The sequence below is a fragment of the Populus euphratica genome, unplaced genomic scaffold, assembly GCF_000495115.2.
Source record: "Populus euphratica unplaced genomic scaffold, PopEup_1.0 scaffold67.1, whole genome shotgun sequence".
NCBI lineage: Eukaryota > Viridiplantae > Streptophyta > Magnoliopsida > Malpighiales > Salicaceae > Populus > Populus euphratica.
The window spans coordinates 877,264-887,712 of record NW_011499914.1 but is presented as its reverse complement, the minus strand read 5'-3'; the positions used below and the strand labels follow the sequence as shown (position 1 = coordinate 887,712).

Genomic DNA, 10,449 nt, shown 5'->3' with positions numbered 1-10,449 from the left:
AATGGTTGAGTTTGCCTTCCGTCCACAAATTTTAAGTTTTACAGAGGATATAGCTCATCCTCAACTTTATATAGCAGTTTTCTAGAGTTTATTTATTCAATAAAGGATATATTCACTCATAATCATGAACATGATAAATATCTTAATTAGAGCTTGTTTAAGTTAAAAGTTACTTAGAAAATAGCTTAATACCCTCTTTTAACAAAATAAAATAAAAAATAAGCTATATTTTTCAATTATACTTTATGAAATGAAGTATAAAATAGAAAAATTGCTCAAAACTCTACTTGTCAAATATATATATATATATATATATATATATAATCTTAAATATTTTAAAAGATATTATTTATAATTTTGTATAAAACCTCGCCGTTTTAATATTTAAAAGTTGATTCCTTCATCTTCTCCATTTCTCCAACTCCACCCCACCTTTAGAAATTGAAACTGTCATGATCTTTTGATGAGTCTCTCTTCTAGGCATCCCAAAAGTCATATCATTTTTTTATTTATAAATAGATTAAAATAATATTTTTTTTTATTTTTTAAAATTTATTTTCAATTAATATTAACATATCAAAATAATTTAAAATTATAAAAAACATTTAATTTAAAGTAAAATAGAAATATTTTTTAAATACAAAAACAAACATGCCTAATATATTCATGATGCAAGGAACTGTATTAAGTACAAACTATAGGCTGTAGTGTGACAAAACCATGGAAAACATATAATATTGATCAACAACTGATCGTAAGCATAACTTTAGAATTTCTCAGAAGAGCAAAACTTGAGATCAGGTTGTTAAATCCATTGATTCTGTATACAGTTTTAATTGATTAAAATTTGTTGAAAAGAAACTTAAAAATAAAAAGAAGAAAAGAGTTATATATTGAAAAGACTTTTGGCTTGTAATCTAAATATTTACTGTTTTGAAAACATGGGCTAATCCGTATTTTTTAAATTTTAATTTATTTTGTGAAAAATTAATTTTTTATATTCTTATTGAATTTAACAAATAAGTTTGACTTTGATGAAGCTACTATCACATATCGGCCAAGACAAAAGTATTGCTCGCTTAGAAGCATAAGGTTCACTCTCTCTTTTCAGGAGATATCCTTTTAAGATAAAATTTATTATATGGTTTTAATAAAACAATACATCTTGTAGGTAATTAAGCTTCTATTTAAAAAAATTAAATTATTATGATAAATTTATACATTATTTATTAATTGTGGGATAAATTTATTAACGCCCGCCCCCTCATTTACAACTTATTTTTTGAGGTATGTAAAGTGACTTGAACTCTAGGATCTTTATTGAGTTGTTTGGTCTTTGCAAGGTTACTCTAGAATTTAATGGTTGAGTTTGCCTTTCATCCAAAAATTTTAAGTTTTACAGAGGATATAGCTCATCCTCAACTTTATATAGCAGTTTTCTAGAGTTTATTTATTCAATGAAGGATATGCTCACTCATAATCATGAACATGATAAATATCTTAATTAGAGCTTGTTTCAGTTAAAAGTTACTTAGAAAATAGCTTAATACCCTCTTTTAACAAAAAAATTAAAAAATAAGTTATATTTTTCAATTATACTTTATGAAATGATGATTGCTCTCACTTAATATAAAAAAAACTTCAAGTACAAAATGAGAAAAATTGCTCTTGTCAAATTTATATAAAAAAATAAAAAAATCTTAAATATTTTAAAAGATATTATTTATAATTTTATATAAAACCTCGCCGTTTAAATATTTAAGAGTTGATTCATTCATCTTCTCCATTCCTCCAACTCTACCCCACCTTTAGAAATTGAAACTGTCATAATCTTTTGATGAGTCTCTCTCTTCTAGGCATCCCAAAAGTTATATCATTTTTTTTATTTATAAATATATTAAAATAATATTTTTTTATTTTTTACAATTTATTTTCACGTATCAAAATAATTTAAAATTATAAAAATTTTAATTTAAAGTAAAATAAAAATAGTTTTAAATACAAAAACCAACACGCGTAACATATTCATGATGAAATTATCTGTATTAAGCACAAACTAGAGGCTCGTAGTGTGATTAAACCATGGAAAACATATAATATTGATCAACAACTGATACTAACCATAAACTTTAGAATTTCTCAGAAGAGCAAAACTTGAGATCAGGTTGTGAAATCCATTGATTCTGTATACAGTTTTAATTGATTAAAATTCGTTGAAAAGAAACTTAAAAATAAAAAGAAGAAAAGAGTTATATATTGAAAAGATTTTTGGCTTGTAATCTAAATCTTTATTGTTTTGAAAGTATGGGTTAATCCGTATAGGCTAATCCGTATTTTTTAAATTTTAATTTATTTTGTGAAAAATTAATTTTTTATATGTATTGGATCGTTTTAATGTGTTAATTTTAAAAATAATTTTTTTAAAAAAAAACAAATTCTCATCATTTACATTTCTTTTTTTTTTTAAAAAAACCCTTGCCCCCATTTAATTGTTACTAGGAAAGACATGTAATCAACAATTTAATTACTCTAGAAAGTCCTTATGATATAATTTTGTATAATTTTGCTGTTCCAATTTCTTACAATTGGATTCTTGACCTGTGAATGTTGATACACCATTGGTCATATATATCTTAAAATTAATTTGAAGAGAAGGAACGTACGTGTCCAATTTCTTACCTTTGTGGGGAAAAATTAAGAATTGATTGAAAGCTCAAAAAAATTGTGAACAACTTAATATTTTTGTTTACTAAGTTTTATTTATTTATTTTTTCTTTTTAAATTAGAAAATATCGTTTTTTAAAAACGAACACATTGGAATTTTCATGCCTTTTCATTTAAATTCCCAATTAATTATTTTTTTTAATTTTAAATATAATATATAGCGTAAATAAAAACTATGAATCTCAATATCTAGGATTATAGCTTGAAACTGATAAAGAAGATGCAGATATTTTTTCAAAAGTCTTAAACTCAATAATTTAATAAAAAAAATAAAACATTAACACCAACTATTTATATAAATATAAAGGTTAAAAGTTATCTGATCAAAATAAATATAAATTTAAATAAAAATTATTTGATAAAATCTAAATACGATGTAACAATTAAATCTAAAATAACAATTGTTTTTATTATTAGATATGTACAACTTTTTTCTTGAACTTATTTACAAATATTTTATCTTATCTATCCGATCTATACACACACAACACATTCCATTATCAAAATAGAAGAAGCAATGGTACCTTAATATTCAAAGAACTACAAGAATATGTTTCCTGAAAATCGAAAGCAAAAAATATCTCGTATCATTGTTCTTACAATCGATGGAGAAAAGGGCAAGCTTGTATGATGTAGAAGAAAGCACAATAAGGATAACAGTACAAGTGCGTAGAAAGATAGATAGGTTGTCGACATAGGTTTATCACAATAAAACCCTAAATAGTAATTTTATTTTTGAAATAAACTCTAATAAGTTCACATTTTAAGAGATTTATAATCTTTTAAATAGGTTAGAGAAATCAACCTTAACATAGAAATAGAATTATAATATTCCTAAAGCCAAAAAAAAAACATATAAAATCTGTAATTATATAAATCTAGACATTATAAGGAAAAATAAAAAAAATTAGCTCCAACAACCTTTCTTGGACTTAATTTGAGGTCTTCCAGGTGGAAGGTGGTGCGAGTCTACCGATCTCAGCGTAAAAGATGACCAAATTGTTTTTAATTAATTTAATAATTAAATTAAAAATTATAATTTTTTATTGCTAGGCTATAGATTTTTAGCATGACTAGACCTATTTTTAGATTTCAACTCTATTCTACTAGTTTATAAATATATATATCATACTATATATATACACACACATACTTTTCATCCTTTCATTATTCATAACCTTTTTATTTTATAAAATCTAATACTACAATAAATTATCTTTTAAAAGAGTACTACAATAAATGGAAGTAAAAGTTAATAAACTAAAAAATAGGTAATATTTTTATTGTCCAATAAAAAAGAAATTAATTAATATAGTACTAAGAATAAGTGGGCAAAATAGTTCCCATTAATTAATATAGTACTAAAACTTCAATTACAACAAAAACTAAAAAAACTAAATTCGGTTATATTTTCCATATGAAGAGTGAAATATATTAATATATTTTTAAAATAGTTTGGATGCCAACATTGTCTTGCAGCTGGAGTGTTGGCAAGCTGAGGTGGCAGATCCGAGAGATGGGGCACGTAGGCAATGATTTTTTTTTAATTTATTTGTCACTTTTGTTTTTCAAAACAAAAAAAAAACAAGGTAGCCGCTTTTATTAAAAAAAAAAAACTCACGTAGGGAGGCCGCTCTTAAGCCTAATTGATGGAGGTTTTTTTTTTTAATAGTCTATAACTATTTTTTATTTTTCTTTTATTTTTTTTGGATTTTTTTTAAAATTTATTATTTAATATGAAGTTTTATTTAATTTATCATTTCATACCATAGCTGTTTTTTTTATTTGGGTTTTTCTGGCCTTTATTTTTTTTAAAAAAATCTTTTAGTTTTTTTTATTCTATCATTTAATGTAGGGTATTTATTTAATTTTATCTTCTAGTTTTAAGTTGATAATTCATTGATTTTTATATTTTTATTATATAATAAAATAAAAAATTAATTAAAATTAATATAATTCATAATAAGGTTATGAATATAGCAGATTAACTAAAATGGACCTAACTTGGTTTTTTTGTTATTATTTGAATATAGCTAGTTGATAAATTTATGTTGAGAAAACTCCTATATAATTTAGTTTTAATATATAAAAAAATTGAATTAAAATTTTTTAAAGTTAAGCCACTACTAATAACGATAAAAAATAATTTGATTTGTTCTTAATATTTGTTTGATACAATTTATAGGCACAATTGTTCAATTTTCTTGCCCTTGCCCAAAGAATAAGCTTGTTGTTGCACGAAATATCATGTTTGACTTGAACGTTTACTTAACTTGTATGTTTTAGTGCCCCCCTAACACCCTCACGCTCTCTGTTTTATTTCTTAATAAATTAAAAATAACTGCTCTAGTTGTTATAAGAATCCTGCCCTTGCTCTTAAAAGAAACCAGCAAAAAAAAACCTTAGAGCTAGAGGCTCAGGTGATGATCCTGATCACCGACCAAGAACCTGTCATTTGAAACCAGCCGATGACAAAGACACAAGAGAAACAAAAGATTAAAAAGAAAAACCAATATTATACCCTAACTCTTTTTAAGAAAATGTATGGTCCCTGGCTAATTAAGATTTGAGTGTGGGCATTTTGGGTTGAGGAGGGGAACCTACAGGCTGCAGGAGTTCACTCGGAGGGAGTTCAACGACTCGGAAAGATAAGATGGGCTGACTGGAGCAGAAAAGGCCATTTTCAGGACAACCGAAGCAGCCAATTCAGACTTTGTAGGGATAATGAAAGGTCACGTGCATGCTGAAATCAATCATCTTATTATCTCCTTTGAGCTATAGCTACACTGCCTTTATATTCGCTCCTCCCTATATATGGCCTTCTGTGGCGGACCCTGAGGCGTTTCTCGGTCTCTGAACTCTTTTCTCTAGGCTGCCTCGATTGGTCTACTGCCATTACCGAAGAAGTCCGCACCCTTCTCCGCCTAATTCTGTCCAAAGTCTCTGATGATGGAGCCAAGAAGGTGGACTTGAATTATTTCTTCACAATTACCTCTCTCAGTGTAATTATGAAGATGAATGCTGGAAAGAAGTGGGTTGAAGAGGAGAAGGCTGCCTGTATCGATTCTGAAAAGCATTGTATTGAGGATGTCCAAAAGATATTCCCTTCAAATCCAGGGACCAGCTTGTTGGATTTGTTTCCCATTTTTGAAATGGACTGGGTACAACGGGGATATTGAGGAGAGTACTGTGATAAAGAGAGGGATGAGTTCTTGCAGGGCTTGATAGAAGAGGTGAAACGAAAAGAAACAAGTTCAGAGATTCAAGTAATACTGAAGAAGAGAAGGATCAGACAACTGTGATTGGAAAGTCCATTGGCCCTCCAAAAATCAGACCCTGAATTGTTTACGGATGTAGTTGTCAAGGTTACCGCAATTCAGACGATTGAATTTCATCTGTTTTTGGGTTTTGGTTCATACAAATTACAAACTTATTTTCAGCACTTGTTTTCCAAAAAGAAAATTGAGTACATACTGATCATTACAAAATATTAATAATAGTAATTGTCTTTGACTACCGGTAGATAGCCAGAACCTCTAAAATATAATTATAATTTAACTATAATAAATAAAATAAATTTTATTTAATTTTTTTACAATATATTGAAATAAAAAAATAGGAAATTTGAATAAAAAATTTTAAAAATAAAATTCTGAAAATAAAAAAATTAATATATCATTAACTCAATTAAAAAATCTACACATTCATTCCTATAAATTTATTGATTATCAAAGAAAAATAAATATTTTTTTACATTAAGCAAATAAATTCTATATCCTTTAAAAATGAGAGAAATTAATGAGATTACAAAGTAAATTAATTAGACAAATCTATTTAATTAATTTCTTATTATCAAGTAAATTTAACATTAAAAGCAATTCTCATTTATTTGGCAATAGTCTTAAAAGTAAAGTATGTGCATTTATTCCAAGTAAACATTCAAAAACTTGACAATTTAACTTAGTTTATTCTTCTCAAATAAATCAAGATGAGGGTTGCAGCAATCAAATTAATTCTTTTGCTTCTCACTCTAGTCTTTAACAACAATTACAGATTGAAAAAAACTAGAAAGCTTACATGTTATCTCAAAATAATTCAATAAACTTAAATAACAATTGATAGCCTAATTTTGAACAAAGAAAAATAAATCCTTGAATATGAAAGAATTACAATGATAATGTTACATCTCACAACTTGCTAATAGAAATGATGTATATTTCTCTTAAACTAAAATTAGAAATTAGTTCATAGTTGCAAGAAGATTGAAAAAAAAAATGAATGTTATAAAGTTCATGTTTTAGTTGTGTTTTGCTTTATTTATTCTCTTTTTTGGCTACTGAATTTCTTTAAAATTCCTAGGGTAATTATAAGTTTTTATGACTTAAGGTTAGTTACATCTCTTAAAATTTGTATGGAAAACAGACTGTATTGCTATCACAACTCTATTATAATTTTAACTTTGTTATAACTTTGATTTTGTTTCTGACTTAGTCTTTTATAATATTCGATCATTCTAACTATATTATTTTATTTATGGCATGTTAAAAGCTTTACATGAACTTTTCTTAAGGTCTAAAGCTCATTATTTCTATATCAGATTCTCAGTTATAGTGAGATGCTCGGTATTATTAGTTTACTCATCAAATCAAGATATCAATTTTATTATTTAAATTGAATTTGAATTTTTACTTTTAAAATAATTTTATTTAATATAAATTTTTTTATAAAAATTATATTTTTAGATGTGTAAATAATATTGGGCTTTTGAATTGTGTCGTTAACGAGACCCTTCGTTTGTATCCTCCAGCCACACTTTTGTTGCCTCATGCACTATCTGCAGACTGCATCATAGGTGGATACAAGATACAACGAGGCACGTTGGTGATGTTGAATGCATGGGCCCTACATAGGGATCGTAAGTTGCGGGAAAATCCTGAGAGTTAGCTTCAAGCCGGAGAGATTTAAAGGTCTTAATAATGAAGGGGAAAATCAAGGATTGCTTGCCCTGGAAATCACATGGCCATGCGCAGAGTGATGCTGGCATTGGCTGCACTTATTCAGTAGATGAGCATAGTAGATGCTCTTATCTCTGTACAAAAGGCTAAGCCTTTGGAGGCCTTTTGCCTTCCACGCCCTCGTACAACTATACAACTAGCCTCATCTCTCCCCCCTAGGCCAACTATGCACAAAGACTGTGACTGTCTATTATACGTGACTGTTAGAGTCTAGGGTGAACAGAACTATCTCCGTTCGGAAATAAAGTTCGGAGTGTACTTTCTTTTAATTAATGAGGGCTAAGTTAGCAACTTGCAAGTATTTTTTTTTCTTTTTGGTATAAATAGGGGCTAAATGCTCAAAAACATAGAAACTATAGATAAGCTTGAATAAACTGAAAATTTTCATTAAAAAGAGGATCACGAACCGTAAAGCCAGTTTCCATTTCCATTTCCATTATGGATATACTTGAACCCATGATGCTAAGTAAACCTGAGACTTGCAGGATTGAAATGGGCCAGCTTCAGCCTTGAATGAAGCTACCTGTGCCAAGATTGGACATGATACCAGCCAGCAAAAGTCACGCCGCACCAGCACTTCTCTAGTACCAATCTTGCTGGCAACCACCAGATTTAATCTTCATCCTCTGACCAGTAGGTTATTTCCAAGCAATTAACAGCTCAGTCCGGCAAGCTATGGAAGAATATGATTCTACTAGTACTAGTTATTGATGCAATAGCTCATGATACTTCATGATGATTCTGCATTTTTTTTTTGTTTCTAATCCTTAATTGATACAAGTATTCAATTGTTAAAGATCTAATGCAAGCAGGCATTTGCAGCTACTGAACTCTTTACAACTACTTAACTCTTTACAAGCTTCTAGTGCACTTAATGTTGATTCATATTATGACATAGTGAGCTGATTAAGATTAGCAAGGATAAAATTAAAAAAATAAAGTCATAATATAATAGTTAAAAATCATAAGATAAAATTAAAATTAAAAAAATGTCATATCTATCATTGTTTGATACAAATAAAAGTTAGAAGGACCTAGGTGAGTGTGGTACACCTAGGGGTTGTAAATGCAGAAGAAATGCATGTTTGGTAGCGTGAGTGTGGTACACCTAGGGGTTGTAAATACAGAAGAAATGCATGTTTGGTAGTTTGGTGGTTTGGTGAATGTTATATTTTAAAGTGTTTTTTTATTTAAAAATATATTAAAATATTTTTTTAAAAAAAATTTATTTTTAATATTAACATATCAAAATAATTAAAAAAATTCTAATAAAAAACAAATCTTGAACGAGCGATTTTTTTACCGCAATACCAATTAAGCGTCATTGATGGTTCTGGTTTTAATAAAGATGAAATTATCAAGTACAGTGGGGGGTGGGAGTGAGAAGGTAAAAACATAACAGGAGACCAAACTATAAATACTGAACTGTCTGATCGATTGATATTTTGAGGATGTCTTTTGTCATAATTCGAGACCAAAAGATGCGTATCATAATTAAGATTCATGTAATGTATTTTTCTGACAGACATGGAGTTCATTTTTTGTTTTTCTCACTTCGTTCTGCATCAATGTCACCTGTAAAAGGGAATGAGAAAAAACAACTTTAATCAGAAGATGAAGATAATTTCAATTCCTTAAGGTGGGGCAGAGCTAGAGAAATTGAGAAGACGGAGGAACAGCTTTAAATCCTAGATATTGCTTATCAACGAAAAGACATACGCCAGTAATTACTTTGTGGCTGGTAGGTTGGACTGATGGATATGGATATATAGTGACTGCTGGGTTGGAGTGGTTGATAGAGATAAAACAGTACTGCTCGTTTAATTTTTATTTTTATTTTTAATTTGGAAGGTCTGGCCAATTTATATATATCATATATTATGACTAATCTCTAAATTTACAGAGCATCTTGTCAGTTTAGTAGATAAGTAAGGCATTACAAAGATAATAAACCTACACAAAAGAATTAAATCAAAATTTTAAAACAAGAAATTTCTTACTAGGATCACACTAGACTACATTTGCAAGTGCACTCATCTGGATCATTTTTTTTTTTAGATTAACGTGGATGTCCGGGCCAGCTTACGCGCACCACGACTAATTCTATGGGTCCTGAAGTTAACGACCATGTAAATCTCCAGTGGCCATCATATGAGCAACCAAGAACTCGAACCTGAGACCACAGAAAGAACAAACTTTTTAATTCCAAGTTCTTAGCATTTGGCTACCACCTAGATGGTTGCACTCGTCTGAATCATTTGTTATTACTAATAGGTGTTGAAAGCATATTATAAAATGATTTTGAATAACATAACAAATAGGAAGAACACTCAAGGTGTAGGAGTGTGATGAATTTATAAAACGAGAAGCAATGTACGATTCTTCGCAGTTTTATTTGGTACATGTCATGTTGTATACATACAGTTAATAGACATGTACGTTCCTAATTAATTAATGAGGATTTAAGCTATTGATAATAAAAAATTTATTTGATATAAAATTTGGAAGCTATTAAATAAGAGCAACTTTTGTCTACTAAAAATGACAACATTTACCTGCTAGCCCCGACCTCAGTTGGACTGATTATCTAATAAAAAATATCTCAAATATAATATTATTTATTAAAATCATAATTAATTTTGATTAAACTAAAAGAAAAGGGAGGGGGGGGGGGAGCATGAATGGCGTAGGTAACAAAAGGTCTTGCTAA

General features: G+C 28.4%; 1 pseudogene; it reads left to right on the top strand.

Annotated features, from left to right (window-relative positions):
* The first annotated feature begins 5,261 nt into the window (after positions 1–5,261).
* Positions 5,262–10,449, top strand: part of LOC105134406 (cytochrome P450 81D11-like) — a 9,418-nt pseudogene continuing 4,230 nt past the window's right edge.